Source organism: Emydura macquarii, unplaced genomic scaffold (assembly GCF_026122565.2).
Source record: "Emydura macquarii macquarii isolate MOO-44397 ecotype Brisbane River unplaced genomic scaffold, CSIRO-AGI_Emac_v2 contig_3477, whole genome shotgun sequence".
In the NCBI taxonomy this organism is placed as follows: Eukaryota; Metazoa; Chordata; order Testudines; family Chelidae; genus Emydura; species Emydura macquarii.
In genome coordinates, this window is record NW_027133614.1 from 1881710 (window position 1) to 1906412 (window position 24703).

The following is a 24703-nucleotide window of genomic DNA, read 5'->3' on the forward strand; positions in this document are numbered from 1 at the left end:
CGGAAAGTAGATTGAATATTCACACCCTCTGAAACTCATCTTAACAGCTGTGTTAAGTCTTGCTGATTTTTTATTTTATTCATGGCATGAACTGATGCATCACATGGAATGTTGAATTTAGAACTTTTGACGGCTCAGAAAGATGTTTCACATTATGTTCCACATTTTTTGCTATCTGAATATAGCAGGTACCTGGGGGAGGGGGAAATACATCGGTTCACGTGCTGAAGTTCTTACTTAGATTATTTTATTCAATCTTTTCTTGAACAAACCCCTGTTGGGCCTGACTGTCATTTACACTAAGGGCTAGTCTACACTTAAAACTTACAGCAGCACAGCTGTATCGGTACAGTTGTGCCGCTGTAAGAGCACTTGTGTAGCCGCATTATTCTTTCTGGAAAGAGCTTTCCCACATAATAATATCACCAAATAGAGTGGCGTAGCTATATTGATGGGAGATGCTCTCCTGCTGACATAGTGCTGTCCATACAAGCGCTTATGCCGGCAAAATTTACGTCGCTGAGGGTGGTGGGTTTTTTTTACATCCCTGAGCGACAAAAGTTTTTCCGGCATAAGTGCTAACGTAGACAAGGCCTAAGAGATAAGATGGGTCAGGTAATATCTTTTATTGGACCAACTTCTGTTTAGTGAGAGAGACAAGCTTTCAAGCTTACACAGAGTTCTACTTCAAGTCTGGAAAACCTACTCAGAGTGTCACAGCTAACTATGAGGCAGAACAGATTGTTTAACATAAGTAATTAACACACATTTCAAGGGACCATTCAAGGTGAAGTGGTCGGTTAACAGCCCTTCAGTCATAAGGGGAAAAGGTCAGGGGGAAGGCATGGGGGTTGTTAGGGGGTTACAGATGGTTGTAATAAGCCATAAATCCAGTGTCTCTGTTCAGTCCATGATTTTTAATGTCTAGCAAAGTTATTAATTTAAGCTCCCAAGCTCATCTTTTGAAGGTGTTTGTGCTGATTTCCTTTAAGGATAAGGACAGAGAGGTCATACAGAGTGAACATTTTGTGAAAAGTGTCACTCACAGTTGATCTGGTGTTTTTTGTTTTTTATCATTTTCCTGTGTGAGTTCATTTGAGAGTGAAGTGATTGTCTGGTTTCCCCCACATAGTTATTATTGTGGCATTCAGTGCCTGGTAAGCACTGTTGTGGGGAGTATTGATCATTGTAGCAGTGGAGATGCAAAACCTGTGGACATACTGTATCTGTTGCTCTGGCAGGGTGCCGTTTTGATTTTTGTTGTGTCCTGGTCAGTGGGGAACTTACTTCTAATGATGCACTTGGAGAGGCTGGGGGATTGTTTGAAGGCTAGAGGAGGGGTTCAGGAAAGATTTCTTTCAGGCTGTGGTTCCCATGGAGTATGTGTTGTAATTGTGTAATGGTACCGTATGGGTTCCAGTGAGAGGTGGTAGGTGACAACGAGGGGTGTGTGGTTGGGAGGGTTTATTTCTGTATTGAAGCAGGTTCTCTCAGGGTATTTGGGTGGCCCATTCTATGATGTGATTTACTTCTGGCAGATTGTCCTTGTTTGGTGAAGGCAATTTTGAGTGCATTAAAGTATATATCCTGGACTTTCTCCTTGGAGCATATTATCTGGTATCTGAGGGCCTGGCTGTAGCTAGCAGATTTCATGGTGCGTTTGGAGTGGTTACTGGATCTGCAGGTGTAGTGATTAATGTGTTTCTTTGCACTGCCATGGCAGCATATAAGGGTTTAGTGTAAATGAAAATCCACTGAAGTCAATAGGATTTGTTCCTCGTTAAGCACTGAATGAAATCAGAGGAGTTTCTTCTAGGTTTGCCCAGCTGAATTTTCTAACAGGTCTTCTATAATCAGCAGTGACCACTGACCATTGGGTTAGTGATTATACTTAATTGGGTCAAAGCAACATAGAGTAATAAGAATGAAAAGTGCTGACATTTATAGGGATATAGAATTAAATAATACTGTTTAGATTCTTGGATAGTGTAAATAAGGGTAGTTTCATCTAGCGCTGCCCTGATTTACACCTGCTGAGCATTTGGTCCTTAATCTCTTGTAATGACTACCACGCTATCAGCAGTGTTTCATTGTTGAATCTTGCTTTTAAAGACAATATTACTTGTCAATGCAAATAAATAATTTGCCCCTGGAAACACACATCCACTTCTATGTCACTGTGTTGAAAGAGGCAGTTCTCAAAGTACTTGTCCAATTTAAAATATATAAATAAATAAAATAAAATAAATAAAATATATTTTTATATTGAGTTATTAATAAAAATAGAGAGAGGAAAATGTAACAAAAACTATACTCCAAATAAATACCCAGGATGGTGAGCAGGGCTGTATTCCAACAGCTATCCCGTGCCACCCCCTATGCCACTGCAGCGACACTGCTATTGTTAGTGATCTAGCTCAATCAAAGCTAATTCCAGTATGTCTACACCTGCAGTCACTGTAATGGAATGTTAACCTGTATTATGCTGTTGAGCCACTAGGTGGTGCTGTGTGTCAAATACCCTATTTAAAGTTAACCTTAGCTATACCTGGCAGACCATTAAAGAATCTTATCATGAACACATCTGGTGTGTATAAACAAGCTCTGTGATTAGTCCATATCCGGTACAGAAGGACATGGCTGAGGTCAGGAGTAAACTAAATATAGTGACAAAACCCCTGAATGAACAGTTAAAGTCCAACACATCTTGGCTATAGGAGCCAAATCAAGAATTTGCCTTCAAAAAGCTTAAAAAAAGGATCTCAACAGCGCCACTTGTCAAGTACTATGATGTGAACAAACCCACAGTGGGGATCAGTGCAGATGCAAGCAGCTACAGCCTAGGTAGTGCCTTGTTGTAACAGCATGGCTCTGAGTGGAAGCCAGCTGTGTTTTGCTCTCACACGCTCACAGAAGCAGAAAAACAATATGCACAGACTGAACAGAAGAGTCTGGCAGGCTTATGGGCATGTGAGAACTTCTACAGAGAGCTGTGTGGATTGGATTCATTTATACTGTCAACAGAGCATAAAACCTCTGAGGCAAGGAAAGAGAGCTCCCAAGCTAAGAGAGACCAATTCCAGCCAGAGGCACACAGTGTAATAAATGCATGAAATGTGGACATTTTGCAGCTGTTTGCTGCACCGAATCAGTCAGGGAGTTGATTCATATTACAGGCAATCAAGAGCTGTTGTTTCTGGGATCTATCACTTGTGATAATACAGAGCATGCCCGAGAGTGAAGTTGAATATTCATGACAAGACTGTTGACTTTAAAATTGACTCAGAAGCTGACGTCACAATTATCTCAGAAGGGACATACAATCACCTTCAACCCCAACCAGAGCTGAAGTCACCTGGCACAGCTCTGACTAGTTGTGAACTGCATGGGCCAATTCACCACAGAAACAGTTTACAAAGACAAAACTATGCATTCAGAGTGTGTGCGATCAAAAGACCACAGAGCACTAGCCTTCTCAACTGCAGCGTGGCAGCCCAGATGGGTGTAGTGAGAAAGGCCAAAGAACTCAATGGAATATTTGGTGACGCTGGACTTTTGAAAGGAGATCATGTACAAATAACCTTATGAGACAATGCTGAACCATATAATGTAGATACACCTCGCAGGATTCCTATCCCATTAATTCATAAAGTGTAAACTGAGTTAAAGAGAACGTAGCGGGTTGGCATAATCAAGAAAATCTCTGAGCCAACAGTGTGATGTGCCCCAGTGGTACCAGTTATAAAAAAAAAATGGAAGAATACAAATCTGTGTGGATCTTAACGAAGCAGTTGTGAGAGAAAAATATATCTTTCCAACATAGAATGACTTCCTCCCCAAAGTGAAAGGAGCAACAGTATTCTCCAAGTTGGATGGCTCAAGCAGCTTTGTGACAAATTCTTTTAGCCAAAGAAAGTGCTAAACTAATTACATTTATCACATCCTTTGTGAAACACTGCTTTCAAAGGTTACCTTTTGGGATTACCAGTGCACCTGAAATTTTCCAAAGAAAGATGGCAGAATAGTTAATGAAAACAAATGGAGTTGTAGTTTTCATGGACGATATTCTGATACATGGATCTTCAGTGGAAGAGTGCAAAAAAACCCTCAATGAAGTCCTAGGCCTAATTAGTCAGTCTGGAGTGAAGCTAAACAAGAGAAAATGCATTTTCCATCTACCCCAAATCGAGTTTTCGGGACAGACAATAAACAAAGATGGAACCAATCCTAGCCCCAAAAAAGTAAAAGCAACTCGAAAATTGAATGTACCAATTAATGTGCCATAACTGAGATGCATACTGGGGATGGTAAATGGTAGGAACATAGAACTTAGAGGCAGATGTAATGGAATTTTAAATTGTATTATTCAGCCACTTGGTGGCGCTGTGTGTAAAATACCTTATTTAAAGCAAACCTTAGCCATATCTGGCAGAGCATTAAAGAATCTTATGATGAACAAAGCTGGGGTGTGTAAGTAATCTCTGTGATCAGTCCATATTAAAAGGGAAATACCTGAGCAGCCTTCATTTTAGGTAGATCTACTAGGCCCCACACAATACTTTTATAGCACTTTACAAACATTGGCTAATTAATCCTCACCTGCCATTTTACAGTTGGGGAAACTGAGGCACAGTGACTCACTCAAGGAGGCACAGTGAGTCAGTGACAAAGGAAAAATTGAAACTCAGATGGGCCTGTGCTCAATCCACTAGGCCACACTGCCTCATACTCTGTTCTAAAATCACTGTGGCCCCTCCCACTCCCCTTGCTAGCCCATAACCAACCTCTGTTCTTCTGAAAGCTCTGAACTGGAACTGAGAACGGCAGATATTCTGGCATGAGTGAGTTGCTTTATAATTCTGATTTACGCAAACATAGCTGGTGGCTGGCAAGAAAGTCCCTCCTTTCTTTACATGCATCGAGATGGGGCAAGGCTGGTCTGTTTCATTTTGGCAGCAGGTGGTGGTGTGACACAACCATAGGCCTCTTTAGATAAAAAAAAAAAAAAAAAAAGACATGAAGGAAAGAATTTGATTTGTAAATTGACACCTTATCTTTATGTAAAGCAGCTGGTCTCTCCTAGCCAGCCTGCTCCAACAGGTTTCTTTAAACATGGTGTTTGCACATTCAACTTAAACCCTCAGTCATTCGGCCAGAACATTCTGTGTTTGCGAAGGATAAAACCACGGCTCTGTGCTAGATCCACAGCATTCATGGAAATGTAAACTCTCAGGCCCACCCCCGCCTTCTGAGCTCCTTCATTCATTTCCTTGGAAGTGAGATTGGGAGGGACAACACGGGGGGGCTTTAAGCATCCTTTGCCCTCCCTGCATTCTGGGGTTGGTTAAACTGGGGGTTTACCCGGGCCCTGCTGTGAATTAAAACAGCCTCTGGGCTGCTCTTATTTACACTCTGCTTCTGTGTGCCCTGCGAAGCAGTAAACAGAGCTAGCATAGTGTCCTGCCCTCCCCAGCTCTCCTTCTCCTGTCCTCAGCCCACCCCTGCTCAGGAGCTGGGATCAGGGCGAATGTAGAGTCTTTGTGCCTATTTTACACTGACTGGCCAGGCCTTTGGATAGGGTTATTCTTAGCTGGTGTTTCCGCTCCCTTTACACTGCCAGAATGACATAAGGGTGTGATGCTGGCTGGATTAGGGGGACCGTTTATAATGTGATTTAATATCAATATTTCAAAATTACAATAATTCATATGAGATAGGCCATGTTAGGTACCATTAGAAAAGTTATAGTTTGCTAATTATGATGAAATTGTTTATACGTATGTGTCATATTTGTATTGGAAGTTATGGATACGTTTTGATATATCTGTATGTCAACTTGTGCTGTGTTTCTGGGCAACACCCCAAACAGGATGGCAGCAGCAATAAACTGCTTAATGGCCCAGTAAGGAAACTCACAGGTACAATGGGCCCAGGGAGAGAAGCCAGGGCTACACCTGATGAGTCACCAGGACTTACTTGTGTGACCCTGGACTCCATCTTATTTCTGTAAATTTCTACAAGAAGCAGCATGGCAAAGGTCCAGGGACATAAAAGGCAGCTGTACTTTGTTTCTTTCCTTTTATAATAAACCTTTAGTTTTAGTTACTGAAGGATTGGTTGGCAGGGTGGTATTTTGGGTAAGATCCAAACTTATATTGATCTGGTATTGTGGCTGACCCTTTAGGGTCAGGAGAAACCTTTTTGGTAAAGAGCATTTAAAAGAGTTTTAAATAACTGATCTCTTTACTGGACCTAGTGGCTGATTGGGAGCCAGAGACTGAAATGCAGTAAAGGGGGCTGTGTATGTTTTGTTGTAGCTTCTTGATAACCAGTGTGGGGAATCAGAAGCATTGCTTGTGCCTGGTTGGAAAGTCTGACTTCAGTGTCACCCGCCAGTGCTGGGAGAATCTGGTTCTCCCTTTGCAGCCTGCCCTGACCTTGGCATTTTCAGGTGATCTACCCTAGGCACGGACGGGTCACAAAAGGGCATTGAGGTAACTAAGAGTCAATTTCAGAAGTGGCAGTTATGGGTGTCTGTTTTTTGTGGGCTGGGCTGAATTCCCAGTACCTACACTCATATTTGGAATGCCTTTTCTAACTAGCCTTCACAGCACAGCTCACCATATAATATCCTGCCTCATGCATGCAGCACATCCTCAAAGTCCGTTCACTTTACAGCCAAAGCGTGTGCTCATTTCCTACAGCCACACAGGGGTTAAATGATGAGACAGGTCAACAGCATTTTGTCTGACTTGTGACTCTGGGTATTGCCTTCTGGTATCAGTTCAATGGGGGTTCTGAACTGATACCAGAAGGCATTTCTTCAAAGAGTTCTACAAACACATATATACCAGCACGAGCAAGCAATCCAGCAAACCCAGCCCTGTGGCCTAATCAAGCTAGTTCTTCTACAGGTGAGAAGGAGAAAAAAGAGGCTGTTTTGCTGAGCCAGTGGTATGGTAATGGCCTGTCCCTTGATGACAGCTCAGCAAACTGCAGTATTTCCAGAGCCGGGACAGGAGCTGCCATGCGGAATATTGCGATGTCCTTCAAGCAGCTCTTCTGCAAGCCATAGAACAAAACAATTCCCAGTTGCTGCTGGCAGTCGCACAGTAGCTGAACATGACAAAGTGCCGTTTCTGGTTCCGGGAAATAAGCATTGACTGGTGGGATGGCATTATCATGCAATTGTGGATGACAAGCGGTGGTTGTAGAACTTTTGAATGTGGCAGGCCACTTTCCAGGAACTGTGTGCAGAACTTTCCCTAGCTCTGAAACGTGGCAACACTAAAATGAGGGCTGCTCTGACAGTGGAGAAATGAGTGGCAATTGCTCTGTGGAAGTTAGCAACACCAGACTGCTACCGGTCAGTGGGGAATCAATTTGAAGTTGGCAAATCCACTGTGGGAGCTGTTGTGATCCAAGTGTGCAGGACCATTAATCGACTTCTGCTAAGAAGGGTAGTGACTCTGGGCAACATGCAGGACATAGTGGATGGTTTTGTCATGATGATGTTCGCTAACTGTGGTGGGGTGATAGATGGCACGCATATCTCTATCTTGGCACCAGACCACCTTGCCAAAGAGTACATAAACAGGAAGGGATACTTTTCAATGGTGTTGCAAGCGCTGGTGGATCACAGAGGGCCTTTTACTGACATCAGTGTGGGATGATCAGGAAAGGTGCAAGATGTGTATCTTTAGGGCTGTTCAGAAAGCTGCAATCAGGAACTTTCCTTCCGGATCACAAAATAACCATTGATTATGTTGAAATGCCAATATCGATTCTGGGGAGACTCAGCGTACCCCTTGCTCTGATGGCTCATAAAGCTGGGCAGCAGAAAGGAGCAGTTGAACAATAGGCTGAGCAAGAGCAGAAGGGTGGTGGAAAGTGCCTTTGGACGTTTAAAGAGTTACTGGTGCAGTTTGCTTACACCTCAGTGAAAACAATATCTCCATTATTATAGCTGTCTGCTGTGTGTTCCATAATATCTGTGATGCAAAGGGAGAAACGTTTCTGCAGGACTAGGGCATGGAAGCAGATAGGCTGTCTGCTAATTTTGAGCAGCCAGATACCAGGTCCATAAGAAGAGCCCAGCAAGGAGCACTGTGTTTCTGGGGGCCTTTGAAAATCTGTTTCAGTAATGACCCACAGCAATATGTGCTGTTTATCTGCATTGTGCCTTCCCATGTTATCCCCTCTGTTGCATCAGTTTCCCTGTACCTCCCCCCAACCCCTCCATGCTTGGAATAAATAAAGTATTTCATTCCCGAAACATTGACTTTTATTGCACAAACATAAAAAAACTGAAAGACCAGGAAAAGAATTTAATCTCGGACAAATGGTATGGTAACATTGGGAGGGGAGAAACCAAGTCAGCTTGTCTTTAGAAGCACAGTAATCTTGCCCATCAAAGGTCTTTGAATGGTCACCTTTTGTTCTTAGTACCCTTCCCTGGTGCTGAGTGGAAGGGATACTGCACTTCCCTTCCCACACCTTCTGGAACATGAGGGGGAGGGGAAATACGGCAATGTTTGCAGGCCGTTCTGTAGAGAAAGTCTAGCCTCAAGCTATTTCTTTTGAAGCTTAACCAGATGCCTCAACATGTCTGATTGCTCCTTCATAATCCACAGCATCTCATCCTGTGCCACAATCATGCTTCTGGGCTGCTTTCCATGTTCATGTCCAGTTTTTCAGAGAGTGAAATCCTCCAAGCTCTTTGCTCCGTGTACTCTGTCCCAGTGGTGTTCATTATCTCGTTAAACATGTCATCACACGTTCTCTTTTTCCGTCATCTAATCTGGGAAAGCCTCTCTGCCGGTGAGGAGAATGAGCTGAAGGCCACGCTTTCCACTTTCCAAGGCATGCAAAGCACAAGGCAACCATTGTCAGTGCATACCCTGAATCTAGTACACAGTTGCTGTTTAAAAATCACTCCCCTTATTCCACTGACATGCAAGCCAGAACATAATCAATATCCCTAGCTATTCAATGAATTGGTGTGCTGTTCCAGCCACGGTGAGTATGGCCCAGGGGCATAGGCAACGGGTCTTGTGCTGCAACTTGTGGGCAACCCTTGTTGGGAGCGCAGGGGAGCAGGTGGACAATGCCCCCTCCCCATAGCAATATGGACGGTGTGCATTGAGCTTCTCAAAGTGCAGTCTTTGTCTGAGGCGGCTCGGGGTACGGGTGGGGATTTGCAGCTGCAGGAGCACAAAGCAACCCCACCCCCTTCCCTTAATGCTGCTGGTAGTAGTTGCACTGGGCTTGCAGATTCTTAGGTTGACACCGATCCCTGCCACCCAAATCACCAGGAGGTTAGGGAAATGGTGGTTGAGGGACCCGGAAATCACCATGGATGGGGGATCACATGCTCTATTGTTTGCAGTACGAGCATTTATAATGAAGATTACCACCATCTCCCCTAGGGGACCCTATGTGATATTTGTCTCCTGAGGGTAACAAAGGCGCTAGGGAGCAGATGCTGCAAGCATCTGGGTACAGACCTGGTCCTTATGCTGCTATGCTGTGTACTGCAAAGATGCCAGCAGAATTAATACTGGAGTGGCATGGAAAAGTGTCCTACCATGGTAGAAGAAATACGGCAGACCTCTCCAGAAATCTGCAAAGGATTGCAGAGTACTTCCAGGAATGTTTCCTGGATATCTCCATGGAGGATTCCCAGGCCATCCTTGTGTGCAGCTGGAGCAGCCACTGGGAAATCAGATACCCACTGCACCTCACTTTTTTCTTCATATTAAACATAAAATATAAGAGCATGTAGCCCCTCCAGTTAGATTGGAATTGCATACTCACCAGAGGTGCCTTCCCTGGCATCAGAGTCGGCCATGAAGCTGTCCTGCGACTAGCTGGACTGCTCCAGGGTTAAAAATAGCTCCTGGCTCTTGGGGAAAATGGATCTCCCACTTGCCTGTCTCCCATTCTCCTCCTCCTCCTCTTCCTCACCCCAAACCTCCTCTTTGTTGTTGCCTGAGGTGGCCCCGGATTCCGACTCCTGTGAGGTATCCAGGCTGCTTTTGGGAATGTGGTAGGGTCACCACTGAGAATCGCATGCAGCTCATTGTAGAAGCGGCATGTTTGTGGTGCAGAACTGGAGCGACTGTTTGCCTCCCTTGCTTTCTGGTACGCCTGCTGAAGTTCTTTGATTTTCACGCGGCACTGCCAGGTGTAGCCCTTTTCCCCCATGTCCTGTGAGATCTTCTCGTAGATGTCAATGTTTCTCAGGCTGGTTCGGAGCTGTGCCTGCCCAGACACTTCTCCCCACAGACCAATAAGATCCACCACTTCCTGTGTTCTCCAGGCTAGAGCGCAATTGAGGCATTGAGTCACCATGATCAGCTGGACTGGCCTGCTCTCCACGCGGATCCAACAGGAAATGGGAATTCAAAAGGTCCTGGGGCTTTAACAAGGGAAGGACTGTTTCCTGTGTAGCTGGCTGCTGTGCAGCAGAGTTAAAAACAATCACCATAGTGGTCACAGCGGAGCATTGTGGGACACCTCCTGCAGGCCAATTCAGTCAACTTAAACAACACCGCGTCTACACTGCCTCTCTGTCAACCATCAATGTCGATTTAAGCGCTGCGCCTCTTGCGGAGGTGGAGTAATTAAGTCAATGTAACTGGCGAGTTATGTCGGTGGAAGGGACCTGGTAGTGTAGACGCATACATTATTAGGGTGACATAAGGCAGCTTCTGTCAACCTAAGTTTGTAGTGTAGACTAGGCCATAGTCTTGTAGGCTGGAGGTATTGACCAGGGTTTAAAGTAAGGGGGAGCTTGTGAGGTGAGCTCCTCATCCCCAGATAAGTCTTTGGACGAAGACACATTTCATGCCGTGTTGCAGGTTTTCATGACATGGTGGTAAAATTGCCTGAGCCCTGTAGTAGCGACTGGAGCTGCACCACTGATGAAACAGGTACTACATTTCATAATGCTGCCAAGGCTGCATGTCTCTCCTGTTCTGCTTGCTCTCTCCTCTTTAACCTCTGAGGCCTGTTTCCTCGAAGAACCTTGGCGAAGGTACATGGATCCCCTTTCCAGGACCACCTCGTAGGTTGATTAAAATATTCTTGACTTCCTAAGGAATGGTTAACTTTAGGTAGGAGCGATATCGCCTCTCAGCACATTTTATTGAGCTTCTCTGTCCCTTACAGGGCAGTTTGGGGCCCATTTTTCAACCCTTCTTGGATACTTAGGGACCAAGCCTCATAGTGACTCTTGTAGACAGTTTTTCAGAGTTGAGGCACGGACAAGTATAACTGGAAGAGAGACCCACCTTGTTGGGCAGCTGATTTTCAGAGGTTTTAGTGAAACCATTTAAAGGTTCCTGAGCTGATGAAACTGCAAAGAAGTCTCCTATCCTGCCACAGGGTGAGGGAGTGGGGCACACACAGCTGAGAGGAAGTCTGTGAACTGAAAGGGTGGGGGAACAAACTGAGATATTGCTAGAGAGGGTCTGGCCTTCAGGTGCATCACAATGCTTAGATAGTTCTTAAAGCTCAGTGCTCGAGCAGGAAATCCTACCCGTCAGATGGTGTCCAGAACAAGCAAAGAAACCCCGTGTGTGGGGAAGGAGTGGTACATTCTAACCGCTGCCCTTTCTATGACTTGCAGCAGTGAGACATGGGGATGGGTAACCCCTAACCACCTGTCCCCTCCCGGTTCTAGCCCTGCTCCAGCTGCATGTACATTTAAACTAGGGTTCTAGATCTCAGGCCATTTGCTGGCTGCAGTGGGAAGATGAGGAGCTGGGCCCTCTGAAATTCACTGGTCGGGCTTCATTAGGAGACTGCCGAGAGGCACATCCAGGTTCCAACGCTGATGGGAGCGAGAGAGATGTTCTGTGCGGGTGAATCAGAACAGGATTTGCTGAAGGGCTCAGCCTGGGCCTATCTCCCCAGTAACCCGGGGCAGTTGTAAAACTCCCATTGACCGTAATGGAAGCAGCGTTTGGCCAGTGAGGAGCACCTCTGAAAACCCCACCCCGGCACTTGCCTGTCTTAGTTACTGGGGTTGGGGTTTTCTCTCTATTCTTGCATGTGATCTTGGGGAGAGACAGGCTGCTCACAGCCCCATCCTCACCCAGGGTGAAGGCACCTTCAGACAGACCCTCTGCAGCTCACAGCTCAGACCCTGGACATCAGCTCACTCAGGCAGCTGTCTGGCCTCAGTGCCACCTCTCTCCCATTGTCTTCCCTGTCCTCAGAGGGTTTCACTGGTCCTTTTACAATCCACCTGCAGGGAGCTGTTTTAAAAGCCTGTGACTAGTCTTTGCTAGCAAGGAGATCTCTCTGGAGTTGCAGTTCCATGCAAATTCTTGTTGCCCAAAGCCATGGCCTATTCGGCTCCTTGGTAAATGCTTGACTGTTTAACGCTGGTTATTATAACTATGGTAAATGTTTTCCTTGCTGTTGGCCAAAGTCCATCTTCCTTTACAACTGTGCGAGTTACACTCTTAGGCCGTGCCAGAGTCAGGGTGTTCCTCACTCGTCATTCGGCAATGGTGCAGTCTCGCTCACTGATGCTACCACAGTATACGCTCCGATCACCAGGCAGGAGTATCTTCACCCCACAGGCGGGAGATGTCATGCCCTCTAATCCTGGGCTATGGTTTTCCCAACCAGTGTATACAGGGCTAGATGACACGGTGTTGAAAACACCTGTGCCTGATGCAGCTCTCGCTCTTGGAACCCCCAACACAGCTGCAGTGTCCTAGTTTAGACACATCCTTGGCTATGCTAGGGAATTGTACCTTCAAATATTCCCAGCCAGAGCCATGGCAGGTCAGTGGTAATTAATCTAGGTTCCTATGGATCATTGTGTCTAGTTATTATGATTACATAGGCTACAACCAGGGTCTCTGGGTTACAGACTACTAGATTCAGAATCTTCACTGCTGGCATAGATTGAGTCTCCCATTGCTGGCAACAGAATATGTGCTGAAAAAAAATCAATCCCCTGACGTTAAGGGAGTCCTCTTAGTTGAAGTGGAAGGTGGGAAGGACTAAGTAGCATATTGTTAATGCGCTGTGTTTTCCCTCTCTTGAAACCTGTTCTTGCTCCTGCTTAGATCACAAGTGAAATGAGCTGGTGGGGCTCAACCTAGTCGACACTATAAAAACACCTTATGCTCTGAACTTGCTTGAAGATGTCTACGTAGGATGAGCTCCACGCTAGAATGGGCTGAAAATCACAGTTTAGTGAGGTGGGAGCCATACTTGGGCAGAAGCTCGAACCAGAAACCACATCTCTAATCAGCTTGAGTTTTGGCCTTCATGTTTATGAACAATCATTTCTTGCTGAATGCAGGCTTTTGATCAATTTAATGCTGGTGAAACATCAACTCAGACAATAGCTGGGGCCATAGCTGAATGGAACACGCCAGCTAGACAGCTTCGGAGACTGCAATCTTCTGCTTCTCAGCTGGTTAGTGTTATTATTTATGATGTCTGTTGTGGCTGTCCAAGGGCCCCACACAGGTCTCTGGGCCCTGTGGTTGCAACCAAACAACTCACAGACAGCACCTGCCCTAGAAAGCTCACATGCTATGGGCCCCGCATGGGCTGCAGCAGTGCAAGCTTCCCTGCCATGCAGTTCAGCCCCATTCTGGACGGAGCACCCTTGAGAATGAAAGGGGTCTTCAGTCTCAATAGCCCATTGTGACATTCCCCAGCGTACAGTCTTGGCCACTGAATAGCTGTGTCCCCTTAATTCTGTAACCTAGGGTGCCTTTTACACAGCTTTGCTGTCAGAACATCCTCTCCTGGTCTGCTCACACAGCCTTTAGCATGCAAATTCACTCCCAGCTAAATATATGAGCACTCTGACCAGTTGCTCATGAATTACATACAGAGCGACACCCGCAAATTCTTAGTCCCAGCCTTGTTCCCCCCAGAGATGTGCATCTTGTACTGCTCAGTACCCTTCTGAACAGGGCAAGCTCATAGAAAGTCTGTCCTTTCATCAAAGGAAAATGATAACGCACCGGCCTTGTTATGCCAAATGGAGTTTCCCTCACACACTAATCCAAATGCAGTGGTTAAGATAGAACATTTATTTATTTATTTATTTATTTAAGATACTTTATTAACTACAGAAAGCTAGATTTTTTACTGATTTCAAATGATGATGTGTAAAAGTCAGGATTGGTTACAGATGAATAAAAGAATAAAACGCAAGCTAATTCCTAATTTAACAAACAAAGTGAATTTAAAAGCAAAGGGTTTGGTCTCACCAAACACTGCAGTAAATTTCAAAGACTGGATCTCTTTCTAGCCTGGGATGCCTCCCCCTTAATTAGTTGATGTCATGAGCAGAAATGAAGGAGGAGAGAGGTGAATTGGAGGCTGCTGTCTCTCAGTCTTATACCGGCCTCCCCTCTTCGGGGATTACCCTGGCTGGGTGCAGGTGACAAGTAGTCTCTTGTGGATGTGAAGGTTGACCCATCCCTGTGATGGAATGTAAATTTCTCATTCATGCCTTCCTGTTGCTAGAGAATGGCTGCTTACCTAAGCGATAGCCTACTTGACTTTGTTGATCGCTGGGGAGGAGGGGTCTCAGTGTGTCTTTGTCTCTGAAAAACTGGTTTGGGCCTGCCTTTCTAACTCTGGCACATGTTACAGCAATGTTACACAGTGAAAACCTATACCTTTACAGACAATGTTGATACACATATTTTACCAGGACAATTACGTTCAGCAGATTGAGTTTTCAAATGATACCTCACAAGGCATACTTTGCACAAAATCTATCATAGTCTTGTAAAAATGGTGAACATAAGAGAACAGAGGTTCTCAAATTGCAGGGTGGGGGGTCCTCTCTGGGAAGCACAGAATGTATTCGTGGGTGGGGCATGAGAAACTTTAGGGGGAAAAAAGCCTTACTTCACATATTTTACCCACAGCAATGAATAACTAGAAATGGTGATTCCTCCAGATATATCTGGTCCTCAGATGGTTCTGTACATTTGACTCTAGATGGTGCTGTGCATCTTGACGGATTTCTATTAAGCTTGCATAGCATTATACAAAGTTGTTGCCTTCTGTGCGTTAATCCATTTGCTACGATTTGGTGTGCACATTTAATTGTAAGCATCAACCACAATCACAGTTTTGCTTTTGCTCTTATTACAGTGGATCATTGGCTCTGTTTGAATCAATGCCTGACTGTTTTTAATATTTGGTGAGAGTTGCATATTGCTTTTTTTAATCAGTATATGTACTTGTTTGGCGGGAGGAGGGGGTGTATTCTAATACAGATACAAAGAAGGAGGGCGTGATCAAATAAGTTTGAGAGCCACTGGTATAGACCGTCAGACTCATTCAGCTGCTCTGCTGAGATGATTAACAGAGTTAACAGAGATGCCAACTGCCAAGGTGGGTTTTTGTGATCTGGAGACTTACCCATTGGGCACTGGACTGAGACCCACCAAACTCATGTCGTGTCAGCACGGCAAACATGCTTAAAATAAGGAAGAAATAAGGCTCCGTGCCCGACTGTGAGGTGAGTGGCTGAGAATGCCTAACACTTATCAGAGGCACTATGCTGCAGGGCCTCACAACTTCTAAGGAGGCTCAATGGGAGGGGAAAAAAAACATTGCAGTGACCTCCTGCCTTCAGGAGCAGGTGCCTCACCCAGGGACAACGTGCTGCCGGGAGGCTGCATTCCAATAGCACCACGGTGACCCACTCCAGTAAACGAGGAGGAGACAGCACAGGTAGGCAGACTGCTCCCCCTAGAGTGGAGCCTGATTTGCCTGCCAGACTTGCCAGTGCCCAATCCCATTTCCACACACCCACTTCTCATAGCCCTGCTCCCCAGGGCAAGGAGGAGCAAGCAGTCTCCGGACAGCAGTGATTGTTTATGATTCGTGACCTCCACGTAGCCACACTGGTGGTGTGGGAGGCTCCTTGCTAGCCCCTTTCCCCTGTACAGGGAATGCTCATGGTCCAGCCCTGAGCGAGGATCACGGTGTTATGTTTCATGGCATACAGACAGAGGAGAGAAAAACAGAAATATTCCTGCTGGCAGGTAGCAATGAAACACTTTATTTCTGAGGACTCAGACCAACATCACTCAAGAACCCAAAACCAGAAAGTGAGAAAACAGGCTGCTCCCTAAGGCAGCAAGCCCCAACTCATTCCACCTTGCTTTAAGTTGGCTCTTTCCAGAATGACTGCTTAGATGCTTTACTCACCTGCGAGCAGAAGCAGGAAACCTGCACTCCCCCCACACTCTTAAAGTGTTAGATTGCAATTCCAACCCAGTCCTCAGAACAGCATATTTCCTCTGATGAATGTGATAATTCTGGCCTGGCCTCTTGCAGTTTCTTTCTTGACCCTCCCCACACTGAGCTCACAACCACTGCAGCTCCAACCTGGTTGTTGCTTGCAAGGTTCTACCACAGATTCCCCTGAGCAATGCACAGGCAATGCATGATTATATTTGAGATGAGCCAAAAGGGGCTAGAGACTAACCCCTAGAAAAACTATAAGTTGGTTCTATAACATGACTCTCAGACAAAAACAATCCTGTCCTGCTGCTCTGCTCACAGATCCCACAGAACGAGCCATGTGATCCACAGCCAGCTTTCAACAATCCATTAATATGTAACAAAGCCCTGAAAACAGAGAGCTGTTTGCTTAGCTCACAAAGCTTTGTTAGTTAAACAGAGATTTCATCAGACAAAGGGATCCCAGGACTGGCCCGGTTCTGATAGACTTAAGTCAGGTGCTGCCCCTGTCATTTTAATTTGGGACTGACACTATAGAAGAACATAGAATCATAGAAGTGTAGGACTGGCAGGGACCTCGAGAGAGCTTCTAACCCAATCCCTGGCACTCAAGGCAGGCCTAAGTATTGTCTAGCCCATTGCTGCCAGGTGTATGTCTGACCTGCTCTTGAAACCCTCCAATGACGGAAATTCCACAGCATCCCTAGGCAATTTAGTCCAGTGCTTAACTGCCCTGACAGTTAGGAAGTTTTTCCTAATGTCCAGCGTAAACCTTCCTTGCTGTAATTTAAGCCCATTGCTTCTCATCCTATCCTCAAACAAGTATTATTTTTCTCCCTCCTCATTGTAACAGTCTTTTATGTACTTCAAAACTGTTATCATATTACCTCTCCTCCCCCACTCAGTCTTTTCTTCTCCAGACTAAACAAACCCAATTTTTTTTTCAGTCTTGCCTTATAGGTCATGTTTTCTAGACCTTGAATCATTTTTGTTGCTCTCCTCTGAACTTTCTCCAGTTTGTCCACATCTTTCCCGAAATGTGGCTCCCAGAAGTGGATGCAATATTCCAACTGAGGCCTAATCAGTGCGGTGTAGAGCAGAAGAATTACTTCTCGTGTCTTGCTTACAACACTCCTGCTAATACAATCCCTGAATGATATTTGCTTTTTTTACAACCATGTGACACTGTTGACTCTTATTTAGCTTGTGAGCCACTGTGACCCCAGATCCCTTTCCCCATTACTCCTTCCTAGGCAGTCATTTCCCATTGTGTACATGTGCGAGTGATCGTTCCTTCCTAAGTGGAGTATTGTGCATTTGTCCTTATTGAATTTCATCCTATTTACTTCAGCTATCAAGACATCAAGGAGGTCAAATGAAAGAGGGATGGGGAGAATGATCTAGGACCAGCTTTTCAAAGGCCCCCCCCCAGCTCCTATTTAGGCACCAATATAATTTGGCCAGATTTTCCAAAGAGCTCAGCACACGAGTGCAGGCCGGGGGGCTCAGCTCTGTTGACAAGCTGACTGTGAATGTCACCAGTGTTGATGTTGGAGGCTGAGCACTGGGGAAAATCTGGCACTTGTTTTGTGGCCTACATGGGAGTTGAGCTCTTAAAAATCTGATCCCAAGTGTGGGTGGGAAGCTCTTGGAAATCCGCAACTGGAGGGTTAATCGTCTGCAGTCACCCTGAAAAGATGAACACAGGCCAGTGGGTGCAGCTAGGCAAGCCTGACGCGTCCCCAAGTTGACACCATTCTTGGGTGCAAAAGCCAGGCCCCAATTCTGCGCTCCCTACCGAGAGCTGTAGCACACGCACTCACAGCCCATAGTGTGGGGTGCAAAGAGGGGCTGTACCCCACTCTAGGGGCTGCTCCAACTCCCAGCTGCCGCACCGCATGTGCTGGTGGGCCTCACTCTAGCTCAGCAACCACCCTCCTGCTGCGTGCTGCAGCCCTGCCCTAGCCTGGCCCTGCCCCTCTTCCTTTCTGGGGTCTCTGAGAGTCAGAATTTTTCTGTCAGCCCTACACAGTGCCTGCCCCAAGGGCAAACTCCCACACCCTCTTATGGCTTATTTACAGCCCCATGCACACCTGAGTGGCAGCTAGTGGCTGGAACGGGGACCCTGAGAATACACCCGCCCGCCCCCCCGGCAGTCACACCAGCACATGCAGACAAGACAAGAGCAGATGACACTTTTCCAATCAGTTGGGTCTGATAAAGGGCCCGCTTTACTGCTGGCCTGCGCCCTGCAGCTTGGGACATGGGTCATTTGCTGGTGGATTCTCTGGTAGATTCTGCGTACTTGAAGACTTACTTCAATAACTCAGTCAGAGGTCAGGGGTCTATTACAGGAGTGGGTGGATGAGGTTCTCTGGCCTGCGTTGTGCAGGAGGTCAGACTAGATGATCATACTGGTCCCTTCTGACCTTAGAGTCTGTGAGTCTTGCCCCGATGCACAGTGCACGTAGGGCTGACATGAAATGCGAGCATGTCAGAATGGTAGCATTTCCCCCTGTTGTGTAAAGGACCGTGGTGGATGAGGCCCACGATGCTGTGAGTCAGTCACAGCTGCAGGCAGAAGTAGAAGCACCCATGATGGGAAGGATCGAGCAGATGGATGGTGTGGGAAGAAGATATCTGTGGTTACCGCATCTGGGTCAGAACCAGTAACTCAGTGACGCTGGAAATGCCGTGGATAAGTGGCATATGGCATGGTTCATTTCACCTAGAGCCATACGGCTGCCTTACTTGCTGTGGGAAGCCTGAGACACCTCTATGATGGCTTGACGGATGTGCTTGGGGTGAAGCCCAGGAACTGGACTTCATGAAGGCTTAGGTTCCGTCCTTGGCTCTGTTACTGGCGCCCTGTGTGACTCTGGGCCAGTCACGTCTCGCTATGTGCCTTAGTTTCCCCCCCTGTAAAAGGGGGGTGTTAATTCTGGGCCTACCTGCCAGGGGTGCTGTGGGGATTGATACATGCATGAATGACGGGAAAGTGCTTAGAGCCTTCTGCTTAGTGCTACCTGCTATACAGAGGCCTATAAATAAATGCCAGTCCTGTTGGACGTGAGGCAGGGTTTCAGAGGCGCCGAATGCTGACTGTCCGTTCCTTGCTATTGTGCTCGCAGAGGAACACTCAGTTATCCTGAGGCAGAGGCACGGCCTGCACTTGCTGAGTCCAGGTGAGGTTGGAAGATGATCTTACAGCCAAGGAGGCCCTGCCAGTGGTTTCAATATTTGCAGCCCCTTCCTGCCCATTCTGTGAAGCTGTCACAGCATCAGCTGAAAACAGCTACCCACCCACAGTCCCTGACCCACTCATTCCCAGGGCAAACACAAAGGTGAACAGAAAAGGGTCGAGTCCATTGTGATTCACAAGCCTGAGGTTAGCCCAATGCAATGCTCCCATTTGCCCTGCATTTGCTCCTCCTTGCAACTTTGAGACAGAGACAAGGGACCCCTCCTTCCTTGTACCTCAGCACTGGGTTGGCTCCCTTTATTTCAGACACTCCCCGGCTGGAGCCTGTGCAGGTGGAATGATTCCACATGATCTTTCAGCTGACACAGTGATGCTCATCTGAGGTGCCTCCTGCTCCAGCGCTGTCTGCTAAGCTCTTCTCTTACACAATCAGCTCAATGGACCCCTGGGTTTGCGAGAGCGGCAGCTGCTCAGACTGGTGCAGGAGCCAATCAGAACAGCCAGAAGCTGTGTGCAGCTCTGACGGGTGGAAAGCAGCTTGAAATGAGATAGGATCCCAAATGAAGAGAGAGACAGAGAGAAATTTCCCTCCAGCTCCCTCTGCCATACCGGGCAGGCACCAGGAAGGAAGCATCAAGGGGAGCTCACCCTGGGGGGGAATTCTGCATTCTGGGAACTTGCAGAGAAGGAGGCAGGCACTCAGTCTGGGCAGACCATGTCCAAGGTTAATGCTTCTGATCTTTGCCAAGTGCACATATGAGAAGCAGGTGAGCAGCTGGAGAAGAGCAGCCGCTATCTGAAGACTACAAACAGCGCTGAACCCTGAGCATTCACCCTACTAGCCACGGCTCGCTCCTGCCCTGCACACCCAAAGCAATAGCCCGGTTCGGCCTTGTAGACACACGAAAGTTATTATACCAGTATAGTTACAGAAGTACAACCCCCTAGAGCGGATGCAATTCTACCAGTATAAAGCACCATTATCCTGGTCTAAATGCGTCCACACTAGTGGCTGTACTGGTATAATTGGATTTAGTAAAAAAGTCATCACACCCCTAACCAATGTAACTATACCCGCATAAAAACTCCAGATACCTTACGCCCTAAGCTAGAAACCTCACTGGCATGCACAGGGCACTGCTGGGAGGAAGCTCACCACACTGGACTCTGCACTGCCATTCCCAGCCGATTGCTGCTGGGTAGGAAGGGAATGGCAGCTGGCACCAAGAGGATGCTTCTGCGAAGAACCTCCCCACTGGAGTCAGCACAGAGAGTCCCAGGGCACTAAGGGGAGGAAGCTCACCCTGCAGGAGCCCTCGCTGATGAAATCTGGCACTGGTGGAATACACGCCGTTCCCCACGGGGGCCTTCCTGAGCTGATGTTGGCAGACAGTTCTATTGATTTCATTATCTCAGAACCAGGACTTTGGGATGTTTGTTCAGCTTGGGACACGTACCGTAAATAGCGGTGCTCTACTGTCAGCCCCAGCATGGCCAGGGGTCGGGGGGGAGAAGGGAGATGGAGAAAGTGTCTCAATAAAATAGTGTTGAAGGGAAAAGATGTAGGCCCAGTTCACAAACTCCTTTCCAAGCCAGCACGGCCTGAGGGGAAGAAGCAAGTTTCCAGCAGTTGGTGCTGGCTAACACAACCCCAGTGTTAGTGGCAGTGGCTAAGACAGTGTGTAGCCTCCATTTTCTTTCAGTCCCATGGATGCGAGCCCATTGGGATTGTACGAGAGTAACTGAGAGGAGAATTTAGACACAGGGCCAAATCTGCCCTGAGTTTACACCTGGGGCAAGCCCTTTGACGTCAGTGCAAATGCATGTGGGTCACGTCAGGACAGGACAGGATCAGGCTCACAAACTGCATTAGGGTGGCACTACTTTGGCAGGAGCCGTGGCATTTCCAGGGGCACTGTCAGAGGACGTTAGCACTCATGCAGCCCGGGCTGCCCAGAGCTGTGAGGCAGGAGATTCAAATTGTGGCCCTGATTCTGTGAGGAAGATGACAACCCTAGGCTCCTGGGGGGTGACTGGGAGGAAGCTCCAGCTGGGCGCTGTAGCGATCATGGAGGGGCACCGTGGCGAGAATGTGCCCAATACTAGGGGCTCCTCGGGCCCTGAGGGGAGGAAGCGCACACATAACTAGAGCCCCAGCTGGAGCTAGGATGAGGAAGGAAACTCACACTTGCATTAGCAGGACTGTGGTGTGAGGAAGCTCCATGGCAGGAGTCCATGTGGCAGGTCTGGATTTGCAGTGGGTATAAATGACTGACCCTATCAGAGTGGGGAGAGGGCACCTTGCGCTCTCTAGTGGGCTCCCTTAATAGCCACTGTACATGGGTAACCCGTGGAGGCCAGCGCTCCAGCTAGAATACAACAGTGATCTAGACGCGGATAGCGTGGTAGTCCGTGAGCTCCTGTCTGGCAGACGCTTTCCTAAAAGACTATGAAACACACCTGCTAGCTGGAAAGCCTCCGACAGCCCAGCTTTCGCACCCCCTAGAGTGAGCTGGACTTGAGTGCCCCGACACCTGCCAGGGCAGGGAGGTTTCACCCTGGCTCAGCTTTGCAAACCCAAGGGCTGGGTCCAGGGCTCAGCTCCCAGGGGCCCTGGGACAAGACTGTGCCCCAGCGCCCCAGGCTGGGAAAGAGGAGTGGGCAGCAGAACCGCTGTTAAGCAGGCCTTGGCCATGCTGTTGACATTACATGTTGGGTTGAAAAATGCAAAGCACTGGGCTGCCACAGCAGCGCCAAACCCACTAGCAGCACACAGCTGGGATTTATGGGCATGTGGCCGCAGAGTTCTGGGCGCCGGCGGGGCCATTCTGCAGCAGGAAGCACAAATGGCTGAGAGCAGCCTGGAGGGTGGGTAGTCTCTGGGGTGAGGAGATTGCTTTCCCCAGAGGCTCTTTAGCCCACCGAAGAACACTGCCCACATGTCCGTGTGAGTGTGGCAGGGGGAGGGCTGTGATCAGCAAGGGGCTGATTGAGCCAGGTAAGCAGGGGAAAGAGAGAATGGGTGCAGGAGTGGCGTGTTCTGCCCAGAATGAGAACAGAGCCATTTCATCCCTGGTTCCCTGTGATAGCCACTGGACTTAGCCCAAAGATGAGCTTGGCCTCACGTGGGCGAGCCTTTATGCTGGGGACAGCCAGATATTATTAGGCTGCATATCTGGTTTCTTAAAGCTAGCTAGCATGTTGTAAGCAGAGCACAGCAGGCAGGAGGCAGCTGCAGAGAGCGTGTCTATGCATTGCACAGTGACGTTCATCTCAGTGCAGGCAGCCCAGGCAAAGATCTACCCACCCCGGAGCCTCACTGAATCCCCAGCCTCCCAGTGCCCTCATCTGTGCATCACCAGAGCATGAAGCAAGAACGTGTGTGCAGGACTGAGACTGTGCAGAGCTGCTAGATAAACGTCTGGTATGACTGTGCAGAGCAGAATAGCATGAATGCCCCAGCGCTGGGCCAAATCTGGGACACACAGCTCGTGAGCCAAGCACCTCACCTATAAGAGGCCCAAGAATTCAGAAGGCACTGTCCAGTCGTAAGGGTATTAGGCTTTCAAGAGAAGTTTTACAAATTAAACATTGTGGATTTTATATATAACGTGGCTTGCTGAGCCGTGCGCTAAATTACTATTTATGATTTGCACTGTATTGTTCTGCGGAGCCCCAGTCACAGACCGGAACCCCCATTGTGCTAGGCGCTGTACAAACACAGAACAAAAAGAGGGTCACTGCCCCATTCTAAGACTAAAACAAGAGGCAATAGCTGGATACAGACAGATGGGAAACAAGGGGACAATGAGGTAAGTGATCTTCCCAGTGAGGAAAAGGAGACTGGGGGCTCATTTTTAAATGATCTTGTTAAAAAAAAAAAATAAACACACCAGTTGACTAACCCAAGCAATGAAATACATTTTATATTTTCCCTGCACAAACAGTACATGTCCGGCCTGAATGATTTTCTTTTTAGAGTACAGGAAACAACAAGGAGAAGATCAGGTTTCCGTGGGAGAGCGCAGCGTGCATGTTTCCTGTTGAACGTGGCTCCTCACAAAATGGCAGGCTCCCTGCACCAAGGACAACTCCTGATACACTGCAGAGAAAAGGGAGTCAAGCACCATACACAGCTATATGCACCTACAGCAGTAGTCACTGGTTGGCCTTACATGGTGGAGAGAGGAAATAAAAGAAATGCTTAGGTGGAGGGACACCTATTTTCCTGGTCTCCTTCCTCCTCTCATCTCATCAGAATATTCCTGGACTCCCACCTTCCCACTAGGAGGTTCCTTTCACTCACAATCCTGCTATCTTCTGTCTATTTTTAGAAAAAAAATCAATGCCAGCTTTACTGCTGCGGCTTCCTGTGCCAAGGGGGATTTTCACTGTCTTAGGACCGGCTGTGGCCCCTTTCAGCACTGCCCCATGTGCTGTTGCTTAGGCTTTGGGGTCTATAGCCACTGCTGTAGCTACACAGTGCAAACCCCTAATGCAGAGACAAACCCTGTTGCAGGAGAGCATCCCTATATAGTACAGCATTTAAGCACATGCTTAGGTGCATTCCTGAGCTGGAGCCCTGTTTACATTGTTGCAGCATAGCTCGGTTTGAAACCTATCCAACGGGAAGCCGCACTGGTACACTGAATAGAGCACCAGTGTAAATTGTGTCTACACGTGGGCTGTGCAGCTCTGCCAGTTCCTAAAACCCCAGTGGAGGTAAAGCAGTGGTGTAGCTATTGCTGATGACCTGACTGGTTCAGCTCAGCCCACCCACTCTGCCCATTTTTACAAAGCTTCATCAGAGCCTTGCCCAGAACCCCCATCTTGCTGCAGAGTTTGGTTGCTCAGTTTCAGTCCCGCGTGTCCCCCAGTTCATGATGTTGCGGCCCTGGCTGCGCCGCACTGCACCGCCCTCTAAAGCAGCCTGGAAATGGGAGGGGGCTGAGTCCTGGTTATCAGGTATTCGGGACGGATACTGGAGAGCACCGATTTCCCATGAGTGAGAGAGAGAATCCTGAACTGTCCTTGGGTGCACTAACTTGCCCGGAAACCTATATAAATAGATCACAGGCATTTAGAAATGACTCAGCCAGTGTTTGCTTTTTGCTAAGGAAGCAATGACTAGAAGCACCACAAATAATTAGGTACCACATGAAACTAGTCAGAAGGTCAAATTATGGCCACTCTAGCAAGTGTGCAATAGGTGGGGCCAGGTGGCTTCTTCTCTCCCACCCCCAAGAACGC

The 24703-nt window shown here is 47.5% G+C and overlaps 1 long non-coding RNA gene across 1 annotated transcript in view; it reads right to left on the bottom strand.

The window, feature by feature from the left end:
- Positions 1–23436: 23436 nt before the first annotated feature.
- Positions 23437–24703, bottom strand: part of LOC137144709 (uncharacterized) — a 49266-nt gene continuing 47999 nt past the window's right edge. Inside the window, exon 3 of the long non-coding RNA XR_010917464.1 lies at positions 23437–23555. This is a non-coding gene — a long non-coding RNA (uncharacterized lncRNA). The remainder of the gene's footprint in view (positions 23556–24703) is intronic.